The sequence below is a fragment of the Trachemys scripta genome, chromosome 2 (genome assembly GCF_013100865.1).
Source record: "Trachemys scripta elegans isolate TJP31775 chromosome 2, CAS_Tse_1.0, whole genome shotgun sequence".
NCBI classification, from domain to species: Eukaryota; Metazoa; Chordata; order Testudines; family Emydidae; genus Trachemys; species Trachemys scripta.
The window spans coordinates 260,299,754-260,315,422 of NC_048299.1; positions in this window are offsets into that span (position 1 = coordinate 260,299,754).

Genomic DNA, 15,669 nt, shown 5'->3' on the forward strand with positions numbered 1-15,669 from the left:
AAACTTACAATTAATCAAAGAATGAAATCAGGTTTGTCTGATAAGATTTATTTTCCACAAAATCATGTTGACTAGCATTAATAATAATCCTATCACTTAATTCTTTATAAATTGAATCCTGTATCAGATTTTCCATTATTTTGCCCAGGACTGATCCTATGCTAACTGGCCTATAGTTACCTGTGTCATCCCACTTGCCCCTTTTGAATACTGGCACAACATTGGCACTTTTCCAGTCCCCTGGAATTTCCCTATATTCCAACATTTATTATTATCATCAGCAGGCCAGAGATCTCCTCAGCCAATTTTGTTAGGATCCTAGGGTATAAATCAGTGGCGGGCAATCTCCAGTCCACGGGCTGCATGAGGCCTATCAGGGTAATTTGCTGGCAGGCCATCAGACAGTTGGTTTACATTGACCATCCGCAGGCACGGCCGCCCGCAACTCCCAGTAGCTGCGGTTCACCGTTCCCAGCCAATAGCAGCTGCGGGAAGCGGTGCGGGCTATCTAATAAACTCTTCTTAAAGAACTCCCAACTCTAACTAATATTTTTCTGTATGCATTTTTTGTCCCACTCAGTATGCTCATAATTTCCCTTAGTGTTGGGAAATTAACCTTTTGAAATTACTAAGAATATAGATTACTGCAGTGGTTCTCAACCAGCAGCCCTTGGGCCGCATGCAGCCCAATTAGCACACAGCTGCAGCCCAGCTGTGTGCTAAAGGCCACCTGGCCCACGCGGTGGGATTGGGGTTCTCAGCAGCCCGGCCACCCAGCGCAGTGATATATGGGTTTCTGGCTACCCAGTGTGGCGGGGTATGGGCTGCCCAGCTGCCTGGCCCGGCCCAGTGGGGTCAGGGGTTCGGGTCCAAGGTCAGGGTTGCTGGACGGCCCCGCAGGTCCAGGATCCGGGCTGCTGGACGGCCAGTCCCACGGGGTCGAGATGTGGGGTCAGGGCTGCCACCCAGCCCCATGCAGTGAGGTCAGGGCTGCAGCTTGTGGCCCCATTCTGTGGAGGGGTCTTTGGGCAGGAGGCACTGGGTATAGAGGTCTGGGGGGCACTGTGGTTCTCAACCTGCGGCCCAGGTAACACATTGTGTGTTGTATTTGCAGCCCACAATAATAAATACGTTGAGAACCACTGCATTACTGTTTGGGATTGTTCTCTGTGTGCGTGTATTGAATAATTAGGTCAAAATCACTGGTCCCCAGGTAACCACTAACTTCCAATCCAGCCATTAATTCATTTTTATCCATCATAATGAATTCCAAGGTAGTGTTACCTCATATTCAGAGTACTTCTGTTCATTAGCTGTTTATTTTCTAACAAATTATTAATGGAAGACATTAGAAAGCTTTTGCCACTTTTTTTATTAAGTTATGGAGTGGAATAAATCTGCCTTCTGAGTATATCAAATGAAAAGCCAGAGGTAGTACGTCTGATCATTTATTTACTAATGAATTTTAAATGTGTCATTCTTAATCGTGTCTGGCTTCGGTGGGGATGCTCTGCTCCAGCATTTTTGCTGAGTTCTCACTTTTTATTCATTTATAAACTGGGCATTTAGCCAAGCCCATAAATATCAGACATTAAGACAAGTGACTATATGGTGGGGCAATCACCCTCAAGTAGCTGGTTGGACTAATGGCTATTTAATGACTACAAGCTACTAAAATATTTTTACTGTAAAAAATGAACACAACTGATTTGAATTGAAATGTATTCCCACTTATTATTACAATATAACTATACATTTTCTGTCACATTATGTTCATATGTAGTTTGGCGATCCTGCCGCCATTAGGCTTTCACTTTTAAGATGACAGTACCAAGGATGGATTCACATAACTTTAAGCGTGGAAAAATTGTCAAGCCTGCAATAGGGACTAAGGCAGATAAACAGCATTCTTTCCATGCAGACTTTAAGGTCCAGAACCAGACACCCAGGACACTTACATTTTATTGCACCAGCTAAGATAATTCACTTGGTCTGTCTCTTTTACTCATCTTCACCCCCTAAAAACCACCTGGCTTCTTCATCTTCTACTTCATAATCTGACTGATAGGGCAAGGTTATCTGAGGAAGAGGCCAAACCAGGGAAAGGTGTATATTTAATGGAAAGTAAATGTTTCTACTTTCCTGACAAAGCGCACAAGCATCTAATAATTGATGATCATAACCACTATACTTAGCATTTATCATAGAATCATAGAAATGCACGGCTGGAAGAGACCTCAAGATGTCATCTAGTCCAATCCCCTTCTCTGAAGCAGGACCAAATATATCTAGATCTGCCAGGTCTTTATCCAACCTATTCTTAAAAACCTCTAATGAAGAGGATTCTACAACCTCCCTTGGAAGCCTATTCCAATACTTAACTATCCTTATATAGTTAGAAGTTTTCCTTAGTATCTATCCTAAATCTCCCTTACTCATTACTGAAGCCCATTACGTCTTGTCATATCTTCAGTGGGCATGGAGAAGAATTGATCACCATCCTCTTCATAACATATTATAACATATTTGAAGACTTATTACGTTCCTTAACAGTCTTCTTTTCTCAAGACTAAACATGCTCAGTTTTTGTAAACCTTGCTCATCAGTTTAGAAAACCAGAGGTTTTTTTTTCTTTTCATTTTTGTTGCTCTCTTCTGGACTCCCGAGTTTGCTGACATCTTTCTTAAAGTGTGGTGCCCAGAACTGGACACAGTACTCCAGCTGAGGCCTCACCAGTGCAGAGTAGAGCAAGATAATTACCTCCCATTTTTACATAAACACTTCTATTAATACACTCCAGAATGTCATTAGCCATTTTTGCAACTCTACCACTCTATTGACTTGTATTTGTGATCTGCTATAACACCCCCACACCCCTCCCCCCCAATATCCTTTTCAGTAGTATGACTATCTAGTCAATTATTCCCCATTTTGTAGTTGTGGGTTTGATTTTTCCTTCCTAAGTGAAGTACTTTGCACTGGTGTCTATTGAATGTTATCTGGCTGATTTCAGACCAGTTCTCCAGTTTGTCAAGGTCATTTTGAATTCTAATCCTGTCCTCCAAAGTGCTTGCAACCCCTCCCATGCTGGTGTCATCTGCAAGTTTCATAAGCATAATCTCCACTCCATTACCCAAGTCATTAATGAAAATATTGAACAGTGCTGGACACAAGACTGGCCCCCATCAAGCCCCACTGGATATATCCTCCCAGTCTGACAGCAAACCATTGATAACTACTCTGAGTACAGTCTTTCAACCAGTTGTGCACCCAACTTATACTAATTTCATCTAGACCACATTTCCCGAGTTTGCTTATGAGAATGTCAGGTGGGACTGTATCAAAAACCTTACTAAAATGAATATACATTACATGTATAGCTTCCCAACTATTCACTAGGCCAGTAACCCTGTCAAAGAAGGATAGGTAGATTTGGTATGATTTTTCTTGTGCCATTTTGGCTATTACACATAACATTATTATCCTCTAGGTTCTTACAAACTGATTCTTCAATAATTTGAGAAATTGCTTTTGATGTCCCTTGCTAGGTATATTGTGCCTTAACCTTTCTGATTGTGTCCTTACATGCATGTGCTATGCTTTTGTACTCACCCTTAGCAATTCATCCATGTTTAACTTTTTGTAGGATTCTTTTCAGATTTTCAGATTATTAAAGAGCTCCTGATGGAGCCATATTGGGCCTCTTCTATTCTTCCTATTTGTCCTTTGCAGCAGGGTAATTTGTTGTTGTGCCTTTAATATTGTCTCTGAGGCCTGGTCTACACTGGGGGGGGGGGGGATCGACCTAAGATACTCAACTTCAGCTACGAGAATAGCGTAGCTGAAGTCGATGTATCTTACCTCGCGTCCTCACGGCGCAGGGTTGATTGCCACTGCTCCCCCGTCGACTCTGCTTCTGCCTCTCGCCGCAGTGGAGTACAGGAGTTGACAGCAGAGCAATCGGGGATTGATTTATCGCATTTACACTAGACGTGATAAATCGATCCCCGATAGATCGATCACTACCCGCCGATCTGGCGGGTAGTATAGACGTACCCTGAGAAACTGCCAGGTCTCCTGAACTCCTTCTTCCCTTAGATTTTCTTCCCATGGGACCTTACCTATCAGTTCTCTGAGTTATTAAAGTCTGCTTTTTTGAAGTCCGTTGTCCTTATTCTGCTGCTTTCACTCCTTCCTTTTCTTAGAATCATGAAATCTATCATTGCACGATCACATTCACCCAAACAGCCTTCAGTATATTGATTGTAATCAATTCCTTCCTGTTAGTCAGAATCAAGTCTAAAATGGCTGTACACCAGTTACTTTCTTCACTTTCTGAAACAAAAAGTTGTCCACAATACAGTCCAGTCCAATACCTTACTGGAAATGTGTTTGTCATATTGCTTTTCCTTCCAACAGATGTCTGGGTAGTTAAAGTTCCCTATTACTTCCAGGTCTTATGTTTTGGATATGTGTTATTTGTCCTAGAAATGCCTCATCCACCTCCTCTTCTTGATTTAGTTTTCTCTAGTAGACCCCTACCATGACATCACACGTGTTTTCCCCCTCTCTTAGTCTCACCCAGAGATGGTCAAGTGGTCTCCTTCTCACCTCCTTCTGACCGTCCAAATAAGTGTATTCCTAATGTATAATGCAACACCTCCTCTGTTTTTTCCCCTGCTTGTCCTTCCTGAACAAGCTATACCTCTCGATAGCAATATTCTAGTCATGAGATTTATTCCACTGTCACAGGATAGTCTGCCCCTTAAATGCATAGTAACTAGTGGTCAGCCACTCTGCCACCTTAGCCTCTAAGAATAGAACAAGAGGCAATGGGTTTAAACTGCAGCAAGGGAGGTCTAGGTTGGACATTAGGAAAAAGTTCCTAACTGTCAGGGTGGTTAAACACTGGAATAAATTGCCTAGGGAGGTTGTGGAATCTCCATCTCTGGAGATATTTAAGAGTAGGTTAGATAAATGTCTATTAGGGATGGTCTAGACAGTATTTGGTCCTGCGGGCAGCGGACTGGACTTGATGACCTCTCGAGGTCCCTTCCAGTCCTAGAATTTATGAATCTATGGCCCTTTATGGGTCCATAGAGGGAGCTAGAGAGACCTAAGGAGCTAGAACTAGAGCAAAATAGCCCTGGGGATGAATAGTGATTGGAGAAGAAATCCTGTCACTGTTCTTGGGGCCAAGAGCCTTGCAGAGAGGGTGGAACTGGGATCTGGTCTCCCCTAAATTGCTGTTCAAACTGACTAATTAATCGCTACAATACCCTGCAAGGCAAATCATAATTAACCCCATTTCAAAACAAGGAAAGGGGGAGACAGAGAGAGTAAGGGCCTGATCATAGCGTAGTCTAGTGGATAAGTTCCAGAGCCCCAGGACGTAGGCACCACAATGAGGATGTGGACCTAGATCCCCAGACTGGCTCTGTTACTGATTTGCTGTGTTCCTTTGGGCTGGTCATTTTACCTCTCTGCCACACAACAGTTAAGGAAAGGAAACAAATGATATCTTCTGTTTGAAACTGCAGGGGAAATTAAGGCAGCATGCCATTGTCTGCTTTGGAGTTTGGCCAGGACACTGAACAGTGCTCATGGAAGTTTTCTTACCAACATACAGGAGGGCTTCAGTTTTCCATACAGTGTTGTGAGCCCATATTTAAACAAATAAATGAAGGAAGGATGGTCCTGTGGTTAAGGCCCAGGATAGGGTCTCTAGAGAACTGGAGTCAATTCAAACATCTGCCACAGATTTCCTCTATGACCTTGGCAGGTCATTCAATATCTTTGGCCTCCATTCTGCAAAGTACTTCAGCACATGCTTAACCTTAAGCATCTGAATAGCCCAATTATATTGAGTGGGGAGAGAATGAAATTATATAGTTGTACTAGAGCTATTTTGGAAATGATATTTTTTCCCTGTGGAAAAATCATTTTTGTCAGTTTTTCATGGATTGAGTTGTTTGCGTTTTTTAAAAAACTTTCCAGTGAAGAACTGAAAGCCAGATATTTGCAGCCAACACCTGAACATTTTCACCCAGAAACTTTTGGTTTAAAACTGATTTTTAAAAAATGCTTCAGCAGTGCCTCTCGGGAATTGTAATTTGGGTGCCTCGTGCCACTATGCTGCACTATGGACAACTGCCTGGCCTGGCCCGGCCAGACTACATCTCCCCTGTTGCACTGCGGTCCCTTCTTGCTGAGCCACTGCAGGGCATTAGAGGAGTCCCTGGCTATGGTACATCATAGGAGATGTAGTCCACCTGGCAAACCCAGCCCATCAAAGAGAATGGGGGCATATTGCATCTGAACTACAACTCCTAGGAGGCACTATAGCAGCATTTCCAAATGGAATTTTTTTTTGAGGGAGCAGGGGGTTCAGTATTAGTTTTGTTCAGCAAAAAGTTGAAATTTTCTGCAGAAAGCAGATACTTTTGTAACATATATATATATATATATATATATATATATTTGTGTAGTAAAAAAAAAACAGTTTTCAAAAAAACAGATTTTTTTCACACACACACACACACACACACACACACACACTACATTCCACCCATGATGCCAACTTGGGTCACCTGCTTTTCCAGCAAGCACTGTAGCAACATCTGCAATGTTGCCCCTCATGAGTGGGAAAGGCTTCAAACCAAAATTCAATAAGCCAGCTCCTTGTCCTCCTTTAAGTCCTCCTCAAAAACACACCATTGCCAGAGAGCATTGAAGGAACTGCCACTTCATAGAATCATAGAATATCAGAGTTGGAAGGGACCTCAAGAGGTCATCTAGTCCAACCCCCTGCTCAAAGCAGGACCAATTCCCAGCTAAATCATCCCAGCCAGGGCTTTGTCAAGCCGGGCCTTAAAAACCTCCAAGGAAGGAGACTCCACCACCTCCCTAGGTAACGCATTCCAGTGTTTCACCACCCTCCTAGTGAAATAGTTTTTCCTGATATCCAACCTGGACCTCCCCCACTGCAACTTGAGACCATTGCTCCTTGATAATGGCTGAGTCAGTGGTGAGTTGTGATCACTGCTATTGATAGCTAAGGTCTTGTCTAAAAGTTGTACCCCTTTAACTGACACAATTTAACTTCTGTTCTGGTATAAAGGTGCTTTTGCTGGTATAACTTATTCCAATCTAAGGCTGGGTCTACACTACCTGCCTGAATTGGCGGGTAGAAATCGACCTCTCGGGGATCGATTTATCGCATCCCGTTGGGATGCGACAATCGATCCCCAAATCGACGCTCTTACTCCACCAGCAGAGGTGGGAGTAAGTGCCGTCTACGGGAAGCCGCAGAGGTCGATTTTGCCGCCATCCCTACAGCGGGGTAAGTCGGCTGCGATACATCGAATTCAGCTACGCTATTCGCGTAGCTGAATTTGCGTATCTTAAATCGACCCCCCCCTGTAGTGTAGATGTAGCCTAAGGCGCTTTTATACTGGTATAACTGCATGATGCTGGGGTTGTACCATTGTAACTATTTTGGTGGTGGTGGGGAAATCACCTCCCCCAATTGGAATAGTGAAATTGGTACTAAACTGTGTAGGCCAGGTCTAAGAATTGCACACAATCTTATCAGAGGTGTTCCATTGTCTCTTCTGCCTCTAACCTGTCCCTTGGTCTTGCCTATCTTTTATGGCTTGTCTTTCAAGTCTGTAAGCCATTTGGTGCAGGGACTGTCCTGTATTATGTATTTGTACTGCATATAGCACAATGGGGTCCAATCTGGTGATGGCCATTAGGCACTATGACCACAGAAATGTTAAATAAACAACAGGGATGGTTACTAATGTCTAATGTCAGTCCTTTCTCTTGTGGAATTTTCATTTCCTAATCTGTACTCTTCTGCCTGGATTTTGAACTGCCCCTTACCCGTGCTTTGAAGTGCTTCTTCCAAATTCACAATTTACTGTTTGAAGTGTCTGAGGTAATGCTCTGTAACCCTTCCCAGGGCCCTTAGCAAGAGAAGCTTTCAACTCAGTGGAAAATGCATTTCTGTAAAATAAAACAAAATAAAAACCACTTGTAGAGTGAAATGGGCTAGGCAGCCCGATAGCACTCTCTTATATTATGGAACAAGAGCCAGACCCTGCACCATTACCGTGAACATAGGCTCAAGCCCCAAGTTCTATGCTGGAGGTTATTTTTGTTTGTGTTGCAAAAGGTTGGTGATCAGGAAGAGGTCAAAACGTAAAGATTAGGACATGTTTTACGATATTCTTAAATCTTTTTCTCTCTTTCTTTCTTTTCCTGGTGGTTATATAGATTAGAGACCCTACACATAGGTTACTAATAAGTCTTACACCTGGTAGCAATCACTACTCTGCATTATGCAGCCACTTCCCAATATCATATATAAGCAGATGGGAACTTTTTTCCAAGGGTTCTTTTTATCCATGTTCTTGAATGTAAGCTATCACTGTGATCTTAAGCCACTTTTATTAGAGTCTGCTTTCAATCAGGAGCGGGGGGTTTGTCATGGAGTGAACACACTGGTGGGTAAAATGAACCACTTTAGAGACTAAAATAAACAAACAGGAATTTCCTCAATGCTCCATTTAATCTTCCTCTTTTTCCTGTATTAAATAAAATTTACCATAATGTTGTTGTTATAAGTACTCTCATTAAAGTATATAGGTGTTCAGAACTGAGAAACGTTTTTTTTTTTAAATAAACAAAATATGAAGAAGAATCCCTTGAAGAAGACATTTAGCAACTCGTGATCAAAACAATACTAATTAGCAAAGGCAGCGGGGCATTTCATCGCTTCACTTTCCCGCTTCCCATTAATTTGAGCTATAAAACTAAATTTTAAAAGCCATATTGTTGATTTCAACATGCTGATGTCTATATTTATAAAGTTATCATCATTATTTATGTGATGACAGCAGTTAGAGGTCCCAGATGAGAATGGGGCCCTGCACATACACAGATTGGCTTTGTCTAGATTATGGCCTGGCCTAACTAGAAAACTAGGTGGGTTTAACTATATCGGTCAGGGTGTGTGAAAAATCACACCCCTGAGCGATGTTGTTAAGCCAGCCTATGTCCCTGTGTAGACAGTGCAAGGTCCATAGAAGAATTCTTCATCAATGTAGCTACCACTTCTCAGGGAGGTCGATTACCTATGCCAATGGGAGAACCTCTCCTGTCCTCACAGGTAGCGTTTACACTGTAGAATTTCAAGTGTAGACAAGCCCTAAGAGACAGATGCTGCAATTGGATACACATGGGATCCACCCAAGTTACACCCCTTCCAGGGCAACTGCACAACCATGGTAGAAGAAATAATGTTTTTAAAATACTGAAAAATGCTTTGCTAACACACAGGAAACTCTAGAGTGGATGAGGTCCAAGAGATTTGTGTGGCCAGCTGCTGCCTGTATACTGTACATATATCTTATTCTTCAAAGAAAAGTCCCCCACACTTAAATTATGGCCTTTCCCTGTCTTACAGACTCCCAGAGGCCATAGAGGTTGGTTCTGTGGCGACCCAATTTATCCAAGGGGAAAAGGTCATCCTAGTGCAGAAAATCCTTGTCCTCCAGCTTTATGCCAGGGAGTAGCAGATCATGCAAAAGCTTTGCCACCCACTGTGTAGAGCTGGTTGAAAAAAATTTCAAACATTTTCCATTGAAATTTCCACACACACAAAAAAAGTTACCACCTCTAATTGCCTGTATTCACTTACAAAAAGCTTTGTTAAGGTTGCTGTCATGCAACACTATCCTCTGGAGCTTATAACTCCAAACTCAAATGTTCAAAACCCAGGAAGTTCTTATTTAAAAAGTCTCTCTACATAGCCCCAAAAAGAACTGTTCACACACAACTAGGAGCCACTCCTCTCATGAACCAACTGCACACCATTTCTACTAAGCCAAGCCAATGCCTACTGGGCACAATCTGTGACAAAAACAATAAATTGCAAATGTTTCCAGGGGAGTATGGCCTCAAAGTAGAGATGGCTGAACTGTTTTGGGCAAAGTTAGTCACAACTTGAATTTTCATCCTAACCTTGACTTGAACCCAAAGATTTATTTTTTGGGTTAAAAAAAGCCACTCGTGTTTAAAAATAATTTGTGTCTTTTAACCTCCTGATTTCAGCTGGAAGTCAAGGCTCAAAGCAGAAATAATCGGAGAAAAAAATAATCCAAATGTATGTCAAAGCTAACTCAATACAAGAGGAGGGGGAACAGACTCTGATGAGATTAACACCAAAACTCTGTGCCAAAGAAATTAAGGTTCTCCCATTGTAGTCCTAGACTCTTCCTTACTGAAATCCCTTAGCCGGATTCTCAGCTGATATAAATTGGTACAGCTTCATTAAAGTCAGTGGAGCTACAGTGATTTACACCAGCTGAAAATCTGGACCCTTCATATTTGGTCGAATTCAATTTTGTGTCAGATTGAACGAAATATAAAATTTGTTTAGAGGTCATCATTTTTAAGTCCTCTACCCAGCACTAAGTAAGCAAGGACTGTTTCTGTTACAAATCAGTTGTCTGGGCCTCCTCCACAATTCCCCCAAATGCAAGCCTGTATCCATTCTTTACTGATTCTCAAATTTGCATCCATTTCAGTCCATTTAAACAAGCAACTACCAGCATTATAATACAATAAGCCTTCTTTAGAATGAAGCCCCTTTGGTTTAATTTGTGATCTGTGTGGACATTACAGTAGAAGGATTATGCTAAATCGGTTTCTGTCACAGAACAGTTGAACAAAGCAGTGGTTTTAAATGCATGAAATAAGCATTCTGAAATGAGCACTTTGTAACTGAATTCAGAACAAGAATTTAGCCTCAATGATTTCTATTTACATATGTTTGGATCAAATCCTTACACCTTACAGAGACTCCCTTGTTTGCTGTTACAGTAGTAAATGGCTGTTCACAGGCTGCTTAAAATCAAGCAAGGAGGTCAAGCTGGGATCACGTCCAAAGCTGATCGTCTGGTCTGCATGCCTAAACTGAATATCCTTTCAGGTCTTCATCCTGTATCATTGGAGTCAATGGGAGTTTTTCCATTGACTTGAGTGGGAGCAGGATCAAGCCCCAAATGCCTTGTTATAATACAGGCAGTCCTTGACTTTATGATGTTGACTTACGACGAACGGCACTTACGACGTTTCTGAATTGACACCCTGATTCTACTTACGGCAATTGGTTTCGACTTTACAATGCTCGGTCCCACAATGGAGTGGATTGCGGTTCCAAGTTATGACGTTTCAACTTACAATGGGGACCAATTGTGTCATAAGGCCGAGAACTGCCTGTATAATGATTCTCCGGGGTTTTCATATTGGGGACCACTGGTTAAACTAGAGACCCTCATGTGGACTACCTTCCCCTTACTGCCCTCCCATTCCTGATCCATATTTTTCCATCAGCAACTTTAGTGCTTGATTCCAGAGCAAGTTAGAGGGGAACAGTAGTATCAGGTTGAAACTAAACTCTTTAATGTAACGGGTGAGGCTGCTTGTTTAGATCCCTCAATTTTGTCTCCGTTTCTTAAACCTGGGTGTACTGCTTTCTGTTTATTAATACCAAACCCCTCTCACTGTCTGCATCCCCACTTTATACTTCAGTTCTGCTCTCCTGGGGGTTTACTACTCTTTCAGTTTTGCTCTTTGCACACACAAATCTATTCAGCCTCCCAGCACTCCTGAGCAAACTAAGGCAGAGACATTGACTGAGTTGACCAAATCACAGGTCAGTGGACGAGCTGGAAACAGAGCATGGGGTTTGATTCCTAGCCCCCTGCTTCAAAATACAACTCCCTACATGGGAGAACCTCGCCAGACATAATGGAGCTGAAATGTAAAGTATAGAAGGTCCCACTCCTTTAAGGTGGCAAACTCTCTTTTAGAAAGACGGATTGTAGTAATGGGTTGTATAGCACTCAGGGGTTTAAAGGAAGATTTAGTGGCACACACTGGGCACACTCACTGTCAGACAAGCTCATCCCAAGTATTAGAGGTCCACAGAAGTTCAGTTTAGGCTGTTGGTGCACCTGAAGCATGCATCACTAGTCGAATCATGTGATGAGAATAGTGGCTTGTTCCTGTAGGACTACCCTTTCCTTGGTATTTGCTTATATTGCTGGATTCCTGTTTGTCTGAGAGCTTGGCAATGCTATTCTGTTATGTTGTCTTGTCCTTGATCTTTGACTATATCAACAAAAAAACCGAGAAGTCCTTGTGGCACCATAGAGACTAACAAATGTATTTGGGCATAAGCTTTCATGGGCTAAAACCCACTTCATCTGATGCATGAAGGGAAAATACAGTAGCAGGTATAAATACATGAAAGGACGGGGGTTGCTTTGCCAAGTGTGAGGTCAGTCTAATGAGATAAATCAATTAACAGCAGGATACCAAGGGAGGAAAAATAACTTTTGAAGTGCTGAGTGGCCCATTACAGACAGTTGACAAGAAGGTGTGAGTAACAGTAGGGAGAAATTAGTATTGGGGAAATGAAGTTTAGGTTTTTATTCAGGCCTAATCAGATAGTATCCAGTTTGCAAATTAATTCCAGTTCTGCAGCTTCACATTGGAGTCTGTTTTTGAAGTATTTTTTGTTGAAGAATTGCCACTTTTAGGTCTGTTATTGAGTGACCAGAGAGATTGAAGTGTTCTCCCACTGGTTTTTGAATGTTATGATTCCTGGTATCAGATTTGTGTCCATTTATTCTTTTGCATAGAGACTGTCCGGTTTGGCCAATGTACATGGCACAGGCGCATTGCTGGCACATGATGGCATATATCACATTGGTAGATGTGCAGGTGAATGAGCCCTGGACGTTGTAGCTGACGTGGTTAGGTCCTATGATGGTGTCCCTTGAATAGATATGTGGACAGAGTTGGCACCAGGGTGTGTAGCAGGGTTTGGTTCCTGGGTTGGTGTTTCTGTTGTGTGGTGTGTAATTGCTGGTGAGTATTTGCTTCAGGTTGGGAGGCTGTCTGTAAGCGAGGACTGGCCTGTCTCTCAAGGTCTGTGAGAGTGAGGGATCGTCCTTCAGGATAGGTTGTAGATTCCTGATGATGCGCTGGAGAGGTTTTAGTTGGGGGCTGTAGGTGACGTCTAGTGGCGTTCTGTTACTTTCTTTGTTGGGTCTGTCTTGTAGTAGGTGACGTCTCGGTACCCTTCTGGATCTGTCAGCCTGTTTCATCATTTCTCCAGGTGAGTATTGCAGTTTTAAGAATGCTTGATAGAGATTCTGTAAGTGTTTGTCTCTGTCTAAGGGATCGGAGCAAATGCGATTGTATTGTAGAGCTTGGCTGTAGACAATGGATCATGTGATGTGGCCTGGATGGAAGCTGGAGGCATGTAGGTAAGTATACTGGTCAGTAGGTTTCCGGTATAGGGTGTTGTTTATGTGATCATCGCTTATTAGCACTGTAGTGTCTAGGAAGTGGACCTCTTCTGTGGAGTGGTCCAGGCTGAGGTTGATGGTAGTGTGACAGGTCGACTGCCCCACCCCTCTTCCTGGACCCGCTCTGTCCCAGTAAAGTGCATAGAGGCCTCCAGTTATGCAGCATCCGTGGCTTTATTTACACACACAGTTCTCCCACCACCAGTGTTGAGCTATATACAAGGCTTGAGGGGTTAGTTCCCTCTTTTCCTGCAGTCAGCCCGCAGCTAGGAGATTGACCTTTCCCTGGCTGGGCTTTTCTGCTGGCTCCCAGCCCTTATAACTGCTGGCTTGTCAGACCCGCAGGTGGAGCCAATCCGCAGGCCAGGCATCAAGTCTGTTTCACCAGCCCCAATCTATTTCACTTGATTGGAGCTGGCTGAGCAGGGGTAATTAGGTGCTTTTGCACCAGCACCCTGCTACCCACCTCCCCGCTTTAAGCTGGTGCCAGGCCTGGTCTCCCTCGGCCCTGCTTCCCTCAGCTGGGGGCTTTGCCCCTGGGGTTGGGCCCCCTGCCCAGCGGGGTAATCCCTAGGCTCTGTCTTGGGGGGTGTCAGCATGCCCCATCCACAAAAGATGCATTGGGTAGGGGGTGGGGCACCCCACAGGTCTACACTCACCCAGAGGTCTTCACACCAGTCGCACCCTTGGACTGGTCACCCCGGACGCCTCCCTCATTCCCCGGTGGGGGAGACGGGTCAGAGCCCCAAGTCTGGCCCCGATCTCAGGATCGGGCCCTCTGCTCCTTGGAGTTTGGGTCTCCCCCTTTTGGGCTTCCACCCTCCGCTTTGTCTGTACCCTCTTCTCTGCCTCTGTCTGCGGGATCCCCTCCCATGATGGGTCCTGTCTGGGAGGCTCCGTCCCCTGCACGGTCACTCCCGCAAGATCCCTACCTTAGCTATGTTGTCTAGGAGTCTCAGCTTCTTCCCCTGGAGGTTATGGGGGCTCTGCCCTTCCAGGGTCCATCCTTGTACAGGCCTTGTCCCCTGCTTCCAGGGCTCTCTCTCTCTCTGTTTTGGGGGTCTCCTCCCCCAGGCCCCCCTCCCCTTTGGGGCAGGGTTCCAATCCACCCCCAGGACCACGGGGTAGGCCAACCCCTCTATTACCCCCACCCACTTCCAGGCAAACCTTCCCTGCGCCTCCAGGGGTACCTGGGCCACGGGACAATACTCTCTATCCCTGTGGATGCATTCCACTAGTATCCTTTCCCCGGGGATAAGCCAATATGGCTTCACTAAGTGCCGCTGTATAAGGGAGCAAGCAGAGGCCATATCCACTAGACCCCTCTGAGGCCTCTTTCCAACCCGCACCGGGATAGTGGCCAACCTGCGTCTCTTTTTCCGCCCCCCAACCTTGGTCCAACCACAAAATTCGGCTGCCCCACATTCCATCACTGGGCAGTCCCGGCTCTTATGTCCCGGCTGTCCACAGTGCCAGCATACAAGCTGCCTCGGGTGGCTAGGGGTCCCCTTGGGCTCCTCCCGTCGCTTGTCTACTGGCTTCACCCTGGGATGCTTGCGGGGTTTCCTGGCCCCCCTCTGTGTCCCGTGGGGCTCGATGCTCCCTCGGCGAGAAGTCCGCCTCTGCATACTCCTCCGTTCTCTGCACGGTGGCTTCTATGGTGGCTGGCTGATGTTGCTGCAACCCAAACCCGCACACTATTGGGCAGACACTGTACAAACTGCTCAAGGACCTCTTGGTCCATTATCTGCGCCACGGTGTGGGCATCGGGCCTCAACCACCACATTGCCCAGTCCGTTAATTTCTGGGCAAAGGCCCAGGGCCACACGCCCCCCGCCCACTGGGCTGCCCTAAACTTTTGCCGAAAGCCCGAGGTGGTCCAAGATCGCTGCCTTCACTGCATCGTAGTCCCTAGCTTGGGCATCCGCCAGGGCCATATACGCTGCCTGTGCCTCCCAGCCAGATAGGGGGCCAGCTGCAGGGCCCAGGTTGCCCGGTCCCATCCTGCGCCCAGGGCCATCTGCTCGAAGGTGCCCAAAAAGGCAAGTAGAGCTTGCTTCTCCACCTGGTGGGACTGCTGGAATGCCTGTAGTGCTTTCTGCATCTCTCCGTGTTGTTCAGTGAGCCACTGCAAGGTGCCTTCCATTGCCGGGTCGCCAAACTGTATCTCTGGCCACAAATCCCGGACAAGCCCCCACTTGTGACGGGTCCACTGTCCCACCCCTCTTTCTGGGCCCTCTCTGTCCCAATAAAGTGCAGAGAGGCCTCAAGTTATGCAGCA